Source organism: Mauremys mutica, chromosome 5 (genome assembly GCF_020497125.1).
Source record: "Mauremys mutica isolate MM-2020 ecotype Southern chromosome 5, ASM2049712v1, whole genome shotgun sequence".
Lineage (NCBI taxonomy): Eukaryota > Metazoa > Chordata > Testudines > Geoemydidae > Mauremys > Mauremys mutica.
The window spans coordinates 80,212,358-80,226,446 of NC_059076.1; positions in this window are offsets into that span (position 1 = coordinate 80,212,358).

Here is a 14,089-nt window from a genome sequence, read left to right on the forward strand (position 1 = left end):
ATGTTTCTCTAACTTAAATCAGAGTGTTATTATGTATAATGTTAATTTGATCCACGTTTTGCAAGAAATGGATTGAAAGCATATAAGTGTTACTTTGATTTCTTTTAATTGCTTTGTCAAAGATAAGAACTTGGTGACACCTCATATGTGTACTATATCGTCTTTATGTCTCTGATGTTAATTAATGATGAAAATGATTGTTTTTGTTCACTATAACTCAAATTAGACTAGTGGTTCTTTATATACCATTAACATCTCTAACTATTTAATAGAACATACAGCCAAATTCATGTGTGGTGCAATTCTGTTGATTGCACTGAAGTTACACTAGGAATTTATTTGGACCATAAGGACAAATACTGAAATTTGTCAGCCAGAAATTATGAGGAGATAAAATACAGTTTAATTTGAAAAATATGATTGATTTTGTAGAGACAGACTAAAACAATTAGTCAATGGACTAAACAGAGATATTTGAATCTAATGTATGGGCTAAATTGCATTGTTGGATTAAATGTGTGCTGTTCCTATTGATTTCAATAGGAGCCCAATATCTGGATCAGGAGGCACAATTAGGCCATTTTGTTTGCTTTTTCATACTTATAGGAGAGGGTCCATATGACTTACTTAAGGTTTCTGAAACCCAAGGTGCTATATTTTTCATTAAGATTTGTAGAAATTGCTACTGCAAATCAATTTTTCATTACAATTACCATATATACTCGTTCATAAGCCGATTTTTTTTTAGTAAAAAAAGGGAAGCACCAGAGAAGGAGGTCGGCTTATATATGGGTATAGAGAGGGAGAGGTGGGACACAGCCACTCCCCCCAACAGAGGGAGCAAGGAGAAGCAGGCAGAGAAGGGAAGAGGCGAGCCCAGAGTCTCTCCGCTTCTGGCTACGCTGCTCTCCTCCCAGCCTCTGAAGCAGCTGCAGCTCTGGGGCTGGCAGGCTGCAGCCATGCTGCTCAGCTCCGCCCCCCAGAGCAGGCTGTGGTCGCACCGCCCGACCCGCCAGAGCATGGTGCAGCCCTGCCGCCCAGTCTGACCCGCTGGAGCAGGCTGCAGCCACACTGCTCAGCCTGCCAGAGCAGCTCCAGCCAGGCCAGAGACATCTTCCCCTGGCCTTTCCTCGATAAGGTGGGAAGGGATGGGGAGAGTGTGGGGGGTCCTGGGTTAGGGGTGGGGTCATGTGGGGGGTGGTCACAGGGGTTACTCCCCAGACCCCCAGCTTCTCCTCCCCCCCCAAAAAAATTCCCCACCAATTGCTATCCCAGCCCGTCAGGGTTAGCAGCCGGCGCGCTGGGACACTTTGTTTACTTAGGATTACCTCCATGCCTACGGACGCTTGAGGTAAACAAACAATCTCGGCCCACTAGCGGCTTATCCTGATGGCCCAGGAGCCAAAGTTTGCTGATCCCTGAATTATAGGGTCGGCTTATGAACGAGTCATAAACATTTTCCATTTTTACTTATCCATCTTGGGGGGTCAGCTTATAAACGAACCAGCTTATGATCTAGTATATATGGTAAATATATTATCTATATATCTTTCCCTCAGAATAGCTCTCTTAAAGATTCATCAAACTTTTGAATAGTGTTGGTTAGGATTTTCTAATTATGGATTTCAGATGTGCCCTCCACTACTAAACACAGAATAGACCTTGGTGAGATTCATTTATCCTATGGGCGAGATACTTCTGATATAGGCAGTCAACAGAGACAAAGCAAAGAGGATGGACATAATCTTACTCCCAGTTAAGTCAATGGCAAAACTTCACTGATTTTACCCAGCCCTTTTCTCTTACTCCTCAAATTAATAAAGTATTCCTCCCTGTAAATACATTGTATTGCTTATGTACAATAGCTACATTTCGGTGATATTTTTCTCTTAAATGTGAGATGGCAGATAACTAGATTTCTCTATTTCTGCTGTTACTGCTTGCAGTTTTTCAGTAGAGGGCAATACTGTTTTATGTTCTAAATTCTGCAAATCAAAATAATGTAATTATTACTTAGGTATGAGTTTAATTAGTCTAAATCTGCATATGTAGTTTGTAATTGGGCACTTGAGGTCTTAGTGAACACTCTAAAGGCCTGATATCAGACAACCTGCTTGCCATGCATTTGTGCAGTGAACAAACCTGAGCAAATATTTGTGCTGAAAGCTACTTTGGACACAGTTTGAAGCTATACTACATATGTCTTTATCTACGCATTTCTGTCTAAACATATACCCTTATACATTTGCTGATTTTAGTTTTACATGATGCATAATTTAGAAAAAAAAGTCCTGTTTTTAATAAGTGACAGATATGCAATAGTCGTATCTCATTGAAGAGCAAATCCATTGTGTATATGTGTGTATGCAACCACACCACTTGGGCTGTGATCTTATCAGATTTCATAAGCTAAGCAAGGGTGAGATTGGCAAGTACTTGGACAGAATATTTGCCAAAAATGTCATATTTTCCAGAAAGTGCTATTGGCAGGTCATTCAGTAGCACTCTTACTCCTACATCATTATGAAGCCAATTCCCATGATGGCATAGGTGTGCATTGTACTACTCCAAATTCCATATTTTCATTGTGAGGTAAAACTGTGATCGTGACCCTCTCAGTCATTAACAGTTTCATGTCCCTATTTTTAAATATAGAGATGTGAACCTCAGTACTCTCAAATGTCACATTCCAATTCAGTAATTACTCTTCATTCTGACTACATAAATGCCACCTGCCTTTTCAGATGGTTACAGTTACTTCATAAGAAGTGAACATTAACTTAGTCTCACAAAGCTCCTGTGAAGTACACCGCTAACTCGATATAACGCCACCCGATATAACACAAATTTAGATATAAAGTGGTAAAGCAGTGCTTTCTGTGCACTTCGGTGGATCAAAGTAAGTTCAATATAACACGGTTTCACCTATAACATGGTAAGATGTTTTGGCTCCCAAGGACACCGTTATATCAAGGTAGAGGTGTATATAAGGAATGTATACAGATCACTGCACCCCCTGAGTGAAATGTAGCGATTCTAGGGTTCAACACATCAATTGCTTAATAATACCAAACAACACTACACACAGTTTAGGTCAGGTAGTTAAGATTATTATTAATAATAATAGTTATTTGCCAGTATGCTGCAAGATTCAAAAATAAACATACACCTTGCCCAGCAGAAGTTGCCATTTAAAAGACAGATACAGAAATGGACAGAATGCTAATCTGAGCTGATTATGTCTCTAAATTGTATTACCTCCATCTAGGTTCCATCCAAGGCTGCTGCTGAGCAGCATGTGAACCCAGACAAGGCCATGCATTTTTTTGCTAGAGCCATATTCATGTTAGAAGCCAGCAAAACAGCTGCCCACACTGCGGAAACACTGCTTTCTCTGTGAAGTAACAGCTCCCTTCCCTACGGATTCCAGATATCTGTGGAACTGGGGTGAGTAAAACTTCAGAATTCTGTGCCCTTCCACTCTGAGCTTCTCCTCTCTGAGGGAAAATCAAGGAAATGCAAGATTTTCAAAATGCCCTCTTCCCTAGCAGAGGATAATCTTAGTCACAAAAAAAATCTGTTGTATTGTGTAGTAGGTGAACTGTTGTTTTAATGGTCTGATCTCTTTATTAAAGGTCTAAAAAGTTCTTCTTAACTTCTGAGGATAGGACAAGAAGCAATGGGCTTAAATGGTAGTAAGGGCAGTTTAGGCTAGACATTAGGAAAAACTTCCTACCTGTCAAGGTAATTAAGCACTGGAATAAATTGCCTTGGGAGATTGTGGAATCTCCATCACTGGAGATTTTTAAGAGCAGGTTAGACAAACATTTGACAGGGATGGTCTAGATAATACTTTGTCCTGCCATGAGTACAGGGAACTGGACTAGATGACCACTCAAAGTCCCTTTCAGTCCTACAATTCTATGATCCTTGAAGGTGCTGAATGCTTCCCAGGTGGAGCTGTCTTCCACATCAAATTCTGATTGTATCCAGTCTATGTACATGGATATCTATATTATTAGGGCAATATTAAATAATAATTTTCAAGCTTTGAATGTTTTGTTTTTAACTCTAACTTTCTTGTACTATAGTTTAAGTATCAGCTCACTTGGCAAAGTTAGCCTCAACTGAATCATTTTCTTTTGTCTGTGAATAACTCTATATATTCATTTCTGTATAACACATCTATAGATCTCTGGATCAATATTTGCTAACCAGGGAGCATATATATCACCTTGTGCTGTATACTTCCAATATCCATTTATCCATTTTGGTGTTATCGGTGTGTGAATAAAACAACACTTGGGTCACATTCATAGGACAGATTTTCTATTTCACCAGACTTGTATCATTGAAATTCTAGACAGTGCTGAATGTTGGCCAACTGGATAGCAGATTAACCTTGGTATTGTCCCCCCCACCATAAAGGAAGTTGGACTGGCTGTAGTTATTCTGTTTGTTAACAAGAACATAAAGTTTGTTACATACATACATACTATCACAATACATTAAATGTGATTTCTTCTTCTTCTTCTAAGTTGAATATTATTATTTCACTTTGTTTCTTATTAGTACCATTCCAATAAAAGTAAAATTTAAGATTTTTGTAAAACATGATTCTCTGAAAATGAGTGAATGAAAAGAATGTTGAATCACCAGTTCCATAATTTCAAAATTATATGAGACTATGAAATAATGAAATTGGCTCAATCTTTAGCTAAATTTAGAAATAATTGTGTACTTATTAAGCAATTATCTAATATATGATATGGGTAAGGTTTTTTTAAATTTATTAAAAAAAAAAGAGAGAAACTCACCAAGAATCGCATGGTAAAATTTATTAGTTTCTCTGACATGTAATTGAAGGATAATGATTTACCTGAAGCATTTAATATGGATGATATTCATCAGTATCCTAACTCTCTAATCTGTATTGAGTTGTGTTTATAAATGTCCATCATTGGGAGTTTGGAATTTTCTTTCTTTCTTTCCCACTGTCCATCTCTCTCTCTTCCTCCCTCCCTCCAGTGCTGCATTAATCACAGACTTCTGTTGTGCTTTGTGTTGTGAGAGTCAAGGACTTCCATGATTTGGAAAAGTTAGATATCACATGCCTGCTGTTTAATGGAAGATTTTATAATTAATTTTTCTATTTTGTTTTTTCTGTTCTTTGGTATTTTGTGTGTGTGTGTGTGTGTGTGTGTGTGTGTGTGTGTGTGTGTGTGTGTGTGTGTGTGTGTGTGTGTGTTGTGGCAGAGCTCTGACCTTGCTCCTGTGGGTCCTGCACTTCTAGGCGGTTTATGCTAGCCTCAGTGGCTCACTGTGACCCTCCACGTAGCCCTTCTCTCTCTAGGGCCAGGGTTACAGTCTATTGAGCCCTTTTCATCATAGGCCTGCAAGGAGGTTGGTGAGAGAACTCCTACAGTCTCCGTTCAGCCTCCTGTCCTGACAGGGACCCGACTTCCCCTTCCAGGAGATGTTCCTGTAGTGGTGGGTTGGGGGGAACCCGGGCCCACCCTCTACTCCAGGTTCCAGCCCAGGGACCCTAATGGTAGCAGTTGTTGACAGCCAACCTTTCACTGCCAGAGTTGCTACATTTCCCTGCTTCTCCCTTCTCACCCTTACCTTAGGGCTCCTTTAATAATGTTTTAGGGTGTCTTCAGTAACCAGCCCTTCAGCCGCACTTCCTCTCCTCTGGCTCCCTGACTCCCCTGCCTGACTGGAGTGAGCCCTTTTTATAGTATCAGCAGGGCCTTAATTAGAGACCGGTAGTCACATTAACTAAATGGCCTCACCTGACTCTTTGCAGCTTAATTAGAGTCAGGTGTTCTCATTAGCCTGGAGCAGCCCCTGCTCTGGTCAGTCAGGGAACAGAAAACTGTTAATCCAGTGGCCAGTATATCTGCCTTCTGCTATTCTGCTGTACCCAACTGGCCTGGGTCTATCACAGTGTACATGTATGTTATATCAAATATGTAGAGCAGATGCCCATTCCTGTACACATCTGCTGAGTGCAGAGAATTTCACAACAGATCAAGTTTGGTGAATAGGTATTGTGCTTCTGTTTTCCCTGTGAGACTCGAAACCCAGCTCTCCAGAGTACTACTCAGCACTCAACACAAATACAATACAATGGAAATTGAATCAACATTTATACAGTGCCCAGCTGTGATGGACACTACAGAGAACAAAGAAAAGAGCATTGTGCCACTGCAACCTTTGTTACATGTGCGTCGTCCAGCTAGCTGGAAGAAAAGGGTTGCTGTCCCTTTAGCTCAGGAACCAATCCATGCAACAAACCTCGATGCCAACTCTGTCCACATATCTACACCAGCGACACCATCACAGGACCTAACCAGATCAGCTACACCATCACTGGTTCATTCACCTGCACGTCCACCAATGTAATATATGCCAGCAATGCCCTTCTGCTATGTACATCGGCCAAACTGGACAGTCTCTAAGGAAAAGGATAAATGGACACAAATCAGATATTAGGAATGGCAATATACAAAAACCTGTAGGAGAACACTTCAACCTCCCTGGCCACACAATAGCAGATCTTAAGGTGGCCATCCTGCAGCAAAAAAACGTTAGGACCAGACTTCAAAGAGAAACTGCTGAGCTCCAGTTCATCTGCAAATTTGACACCATCAGCTCAGGATTAAACAAAGACTGTGAATGGCTTGCCAATTACAGAACCAGTTTCTCCTCCCTTGGTTTTCACACCTCAACTGCTAGAACAGGGCCTCATCCTCCCTGATTGATCTAACCTTGTTATCTCTAGCTTGCTTCTTGCTTGCTTATATATACCTGCCCCTGGAAATTTCCACTACTTGCATCCGAAGCAGTGGGTATTCACCCACGAAAGCTCATGCTGCAAAACGTCTGTTAGTCTATAAGGTGCCACAGGATTCTTTGCTGCTTGTCCCTTTAAGGGTTCCCTTACAGCCAGTGGCAAGAAGGAGGAAAGTTTATGGGAATAGACAGGAAGGGGCCATGTTAGGACAAGGTCACTGTGTTGCCCTTTCTGCGGAGTGGAAGAGCGGAGGGTATTTATATCCAGTGCAGCCCTGTAGAGGCCCTCTTTACCAGGATTAGGTGAGCAGCACCCACACACCCAGTTGGCAAAAGGAACTGGTTCCCTTTTGTCCCACTGTAGGCACTAAACTAGTTGCTCTTTTCCTTGTTGGGTGGGAAGGAATTTTTCCCTCACAGCCAGACTGGCTGAGGTAGAGAGGGGCTTTTTGCCTTCCCCTCAGCTAGTCTGGGCCCAGTGGGGTGGAGAAGGGGAGTTAGGTTATAATGTCACAACAATTGTAAAACTTGTGGATGTTCAGTGCAGATACTCAGTATGGAGGGGATATGATTATCAGATAAAATGTATTGGAATAAAATTTGAAGAAAAGTAACCCTCAAGGGACCCAAGTAAAGAAGGTTTTTGGGCTCCTACATCTTGTCAGTTGAGATCTGATCACCTCATTTTCCCGCGCCCCCCCCTTAAGGGGGCTCAAGAAGGGAGTTTGAACAGTGGGGAAAGAATCCCTCTGCTTATTGCACTGAACAATTTGTTGCTGGGTATTGCCAGATATTATAAGTGAATAAAGTTGTGACCACATCCATGGCCACCTGCCTTTCTTCCAGTATGGACAGACAATGGTTCCTTGCCAGCAAACTCTCCATATACAAAACTTTTATATAAAACTTATATAAAACTTACTATGCTTTTTATTAGTGTTTTGTGTTTTTCTTCTCCTTTCTCTTCTTCTTATACTTTGTTTTCCCCCATCCTTATCTTGCATTTTTTCAAATTTTCATTTCCAGATCTTTGTTTTCCCATTGACTCATTTTCTCTGTAGTTTTAAGAAATCAGGCTTTTTCTTCCAAAGCCACCTTGTCTACCCTCCTCCATTACTTTGTTTATTTTCCACTCCTGACATGCTTCTTCTACATCTTTCTTCTGTGCTATGCTGCTGTTTTCTTGTAGTCTTTTAAATTTTTTGTAATGCTTTTCACATGGCTTCCTTCTCCGTTATTATCCCATTTATCTCCACAAATATATCAGTCTTTTCATCATCACATACTCTCTTCCTTCTATACTGCATAATTTTCCACCATGCTCCTGTGGGATCTCTCCTCTTCTCACCTGCCCTCCATCTCCACTCCCACTCTGACAGATTGGCTGAAATAGTGTATAGATCCTCTCCATTGTGTTGTGGAGTAAGAGGAGTGTTAAAACCTTCCCCTAGAACAGGACAAAGCATCACAGATGTCTGTTCAGTGCAGAAACTTCAGTGCGATCAAGCTGGAAATGGTGAAATGGATGCTCATTAGAAGGGAGGATAAAGAGGAGGAGACATCTGAAAGTCAGTCTCACTCTCTCTCATACTGGAAGGTCATTTTACTGTAACCCGAGTCTAGAGGGAAAGACTGCAGCTGCTGCAGCTTTTTTAAACAGTTAAATATTCTGATTGCAAAAAGCCTAATCCTTTTATTTCATTTTATTTTTGTTGGGTTTGGATGTATGATGATGTGAAGCTTTTTATTTTAACCACAGAAAGCCTGATTTTGCTATGGCAGCTGGTCAGAGAGCACACATTAAACACATTCCACTCTGCATTGCAGTGTGCTGTCTTAAAGTGACATTGGTCCCAAATTATTAATTTAAACTAATAGTCTGCAGTTTCTGTCTGATCTCCTGTACACCTGCAGCAGCATTTCAACCTTACTTCTAATAAGCCAAGTTTAAAAATCTATGTAAAATGTGTTTGGTAATGAGAACAAGACTACTATTAAATTGTATCTTGTCTGACAGGAAAGGTGGGTATGTACCAGCCTTCTTAAATGATACCATTAAGAATACTTTCCTCAGTAAATGTGGTGATCTCTTTGAACTTGCAAACATCATTTCTGTGGTTGAACAGAATGTGATTCGTACCTTAAACTTTCAAACCCTTTGTTGAACAGATAAAGAGTCTATTTCAGGCAGCAATAGGCTGATAAAATATGTCATCTTTGAAAAGCAGTCATCAAAGTTATTTTACTATGGAACACTTAATAGTTAAAACTGTAAAAATAATCTTAAGCAAATGTCAAATAATGCCAAGGTGGGTTTTTTTTTTTGTTTTTTTTTTAAATCAGCATAGCTTTTCTCCTTTGAAATTTGGAATTTTTTTTGTTCATTTCCAGATACCATATGCCCTACAGCATAATGTTGAGTTCAATATGATAGATAATTTAATGCCTATTTAATAGAGCTGCACTTTTTTTTCCCCAAGCCCCTTTCTCAGAGCTCCTTTCATGCACCACAGACTTCTGCAGCCATTAGTAGACTGCAGCTATTAGCAGATACTCTTACTGAAATGCATGCAGCTTTTCTCTTGTCTCCCTCAGCCATGTACCTTGGCTTTGCTGCTATATATGTTGTTTCTTCAGTGTGTACAATATTGTTGGAGTGTAGGAGAGAGTTAGTTGTTAATATTCATCTTAAGGAACTTAAGGATGTACTTAAGGAACAGTTTCTAAACTCCCCCTTTCTTTTACAACCCACTTATCCTAGTCAGCTGCATTCAGGAATGTTTAACCAGCATTGGGCCACATTCATTGGTCTCATGGTAGGCGCAACTTTATTGAAGTCGACTGTGTAACATAGAGCTGTGCTACCTGGGCTTGGCATGTGGGTGTGTTTCATTCTTTCAAAAGTGGGATTTGCTTTTCCTAATCTTGTATGAATATCTTTATTGCAGCCACCTTCAAACATCATACTCCTCAGATAGCAGCGTTCTTCTACTTGTCTGATTTCTTTTCCATCCATGTACACCTTTGAATCTATTGTTCAGTTTTGTACCTTCATAATCTTGATTTTCTCTGCATTTAATTTAAATCCAGCTTTTGCTGCTTCCTGTTCTACCTCTGAGGTAAGGGCAATCATTCTGCTCCATGTCATACTTAGTAAAGCAATGTCATCAGCAAAGTCAAGGTTGTATATCTCATCTCTGCTAGTCCACTTTACACTATTCAGAATGCCTTTTGCTATCCATTTGATCATGCAGTCTGTTGCTAACAGAAAGAGGATTGGTGATAATACACACCCTTGTCTGTATCACAATATCACAATATCAAATCACTAATCCAGGCCTACCTCTGATCTTACTGCTGTGAAGGGATTGGCTCATTGCTGGCATCTCCTCGTGGCTGGGCATAGAGTAATAGCTCTCTGACCCTGTGTGTCTCTTGCTGATGGCTGTCCCATCTCTGCAGTCACCTACCTCTTTCTGTGACTTGGCCCTATGACCAGGTCTCTTTAAAGTCTCTCCCCTTCCAGGAAAATCCATGAAAAAGAAAAGAAAGGGGAATGAATGCAAATAAACAAAGTTAATAAAAAATAGAGAGGAATAATTCCCTTTCAGGGTGTATCAGAATCTGGATTTCCTTTCCCTTGGGGATGGGCCATCAGGCAGCAGTCATCTGGGAAGCTCCTTCCCTAGTTACCCCTTTCCACAGGAACTAAGGGCTGAAGGTCTAGTCTCTTCCCTGGTCTGTCAACAAGTGAGCTGCTCTGGTTTCCTTTTAAGGTCTTCCTCCAGATTACACATGCCTTGCTGGTGTGGTGCGGTGGAGCTGGCTGAGGCCAGAGCAGCTCCTTAAACACTTGTTGTCCGGTGTGAGATTTGTATACCTCATCACACTACAATGCATCTGCTTCTATCATATAAGATATTAGGAAACACCATTTCACTAGGAGGGTGGTAAAGCACTGGTATGGGTTACCTAGGGAGGTGGTGAAATCTCCATCCTTAGAGTTTTTTAAGACCCGGCTTGACAAAGCCCTGGCTGGGATGATTTAGTTGGTGTTGGTCCTGCTTTGAGCAGGGAGTTGGACTAGGTGACCTCTGAGGTCTCTTCCAACCCTAACCTTAGAGGTTTTTAAGGCCTGGCTTGACGAAGGCCTGGCTGGGATGATTTAGTTGGTGTTGGTCCTGCTTTGAGCAGGGAGTTGGACTAGGTGACCTCTGAGGTCTCTTCCAACCCTAACCTTAGAGGTTTTTAAGGCCTGGCTTGACGAAGGCCTGGCTGGGATGATTTAGTTGGTGTTGGTCCTGCTTTGAGCAGGGAGTTGGACTAGGTGACCTCTGAGGTCTCTTCCAACCCTAATCTTCCATGATTCTATGATTCAGATATAGCCAAGTTAGAAGCCATAAAAAATCCTGTGCACTTGAGTTAATCAGAGGCTTGCTTCTAAAATCTCAGAACATTTTTTCTGCACTGAACATCATGCTCCTGATGCCATTAGTACCACCCCTATAAAAATAACTTCAGCCTAGGAAAAAGTGCACTGAACTTAGAATGAGGAGGTCATGCGTTCTAGATGCCTTTTACTTGTATTAATAATTCTGCTAATATCACCGCTGTTGTTATTGAACAAGGCCTCATATGACTAGAAAAGAGTTAAATTTCAGGCACCCCTGTTTTACAGAAGGAGTAACTTAGGGACAACACTAAATAATTTGTGGCAGAGCTGGACATAGAAGACACATATAATATTGCAGACCCAAATCTCAATTTGCCATGCTGCCTGCCAGGATGAATGTTGCTCAGGTGATAGAGCTCTTGCAATGGTTCTTGCAATGATAGGGTTGTTACAGTTGTGCATAGTAAATTTGTACTTTTATGAAAAAAAAGCAGCTAGGAAGTCTATACCCAGTATATAAATTCCAAGTTAAAACAGGCTGATGTTAAGTTTCAAAACCAAGCACTCAAAAGTTAGGAAAATAACACTACACTGCACACACAATTCTCCCCCTGGAGAGATTATATGAGAGAGAGAACTAACTGCATGTGACAGATGTTGCTGACATCACGTAATACACTACTGGAAGATACTCAGATATTATAAGGGTGGTATAAGAACCTATGTAGACTGCAGTAGGCCTCCCATAGAGATGCAACACATCTTTTCCATGGCATGCATTCCACTTCATAGGGAAAAAAAAATTCCACCCATTGGCCCATTACAAGTGTGGGCAGTGAGAAAGTGTCACCAGCTGGACAAATATGTAAGAGATGTTTTGAATTATACTTCAATAGCTTTTATTTTTTAAATATCTTTTTTGAGTAGTTATTCTAAGGTAGCATAGTGACTTTATCTCCTTTTACTCAAAGATTATCCTGCTAAAGCAAAAAGCACAAGCACCTAATGCTCTCATTTTTTCAGTAGGGACTTATTATGAATGTATAGTTAACACTTACCTACAAATATTTCTTGCACAATTTACTCTGGCAGAGTTCTAGAGTAATAAATAACTAGAGCAATAGTGCATTAAGCAACTGACAGGACAAAAAAAGAGCTGCACAAATAAGCATTATAGCCACATTTTATAATAGTGCTTTCAGTATGACTTGCCAGCATTCAAGATGGCTGAATACACATTACACTCCAGTTATTAGTATGTTCATCTTCTGCACGCTGGCCTTGGTATCTGCTTTCTTAATGAAAATTCATTGTAAGCAATTTTTATTGTTTTAAGTCTCAGTAATTTCTAGCAATTAAGTCTGGGAATTTTTCACTATATGTTGGAGACTAATATAAAATATTCTGCTCCATCAACGGTCAGATATGAGCCAGTCAATAAATTCCACCAGCCACTATTCATATCCTAATTCACTCCTTGTTAAAATGATGACAAGGAAATATTCAGTTATCCTGACTTACATATTTTAATGGATAGATGGTGTTTAAAATACTGTCTGAGAAGATGATAGACATACAGTTAGTTGCACCCCAATTCAGCCCGCTGACATTTCCCAGAAAACATACTAGTTTGTATTTTTTTTCCTTTTTATTCTGGTGTAATATTAGGTGCTTGAATATTTAAAACATTTTGACATTAAATTAGTCTCATATGAGCTGAAACAATAAAGTGTTTCAATTTTCCCATTCTTTTTAGATAAAAGAAAAAAAAATTCGGTTGATGCTACTTCCTTAAGCTAGATATGTGCATATGTGTAAGAGAACTAAAATGACTGTAACATGTCATGTTTTGAGCAATAGCTGCTTAGTTTTGTGTCCATAAATTTGTTTACATCTTGTTTGTGTGTTTGGGTTTCTTTTTCCTCAGGTGAGTTTCACACTTCAGCTAACTATAGGGTTAAGGTAGATAAGATGTGAGGGGCACTGAAAATAAGATGATGCATGACAGGGAAATGCTCTGGGAAAAAATAAAAAAACAACAACAGTGGAGATGGAAGTGGAAAATCAGCAAACAGCCAGCCAGAAATAGGTTGGGATTGTAAATGAGCAGCTAGAAAAGAAATGTGCAAAGATCAATGGACTGGAACAAGTGAATTACAAAAAATGGGACACAAAGAGAGACTGAAGAAGAAAGCATAGTACAGTATATATCAGCAGTAATTTAGAAAGCTTTGGGCACAGAAAATAAATCCACCTGGCATTGCTTAAACCATATCTTTCATCAGTGTAGACATAGAAAGAATGAGAACATGGATGGAAAATGAAGCATAAAAGTCAGCCATACTGGAAACAGCACCCACAATGCTGGCTGCAGCAATTAAGAAGAGGAAACATCAGGAAGCCTCAGAATGAGAGAGTAGAGTTTATTGAATCTAACCTAACATCTGTTTTACTGAAAGACTTAGCTCTGATGGTAACCTAGGCAGGACTAATATCTTCAAACATCCTCCTTGGTTCCCTATGTCTCTACCTGGTTCCCCACAACAGGCAATCACCCTGTCTCTTTAAAGCCTCATTATAGTTCTTTCATTGTTTAAAACAAGTCCTGTAGGCTCAGCAGGAGTCTGAACCAGAGTCCTCAGAGCCAGCAGTTTTGGCATTGTTCCTTAACGACTCTCAAGAGTTGCTGAGGAGTAGCTTATCTTGAGCCACTCTTTGCCTTCCTGCCTGTTTTTCCAAACAGACTCTTGAGTTAAAATTAAAACACCCCTATAAGCAGGCCAATATACAGTATATATAAATTATCACAGGACAGCCTGAAATTCATCTTGCGGGGGATCTATCTATTTATCTATCTAAAAAGAATGAGCCTCCAAAAGATGATTTTTTTTTAAATGC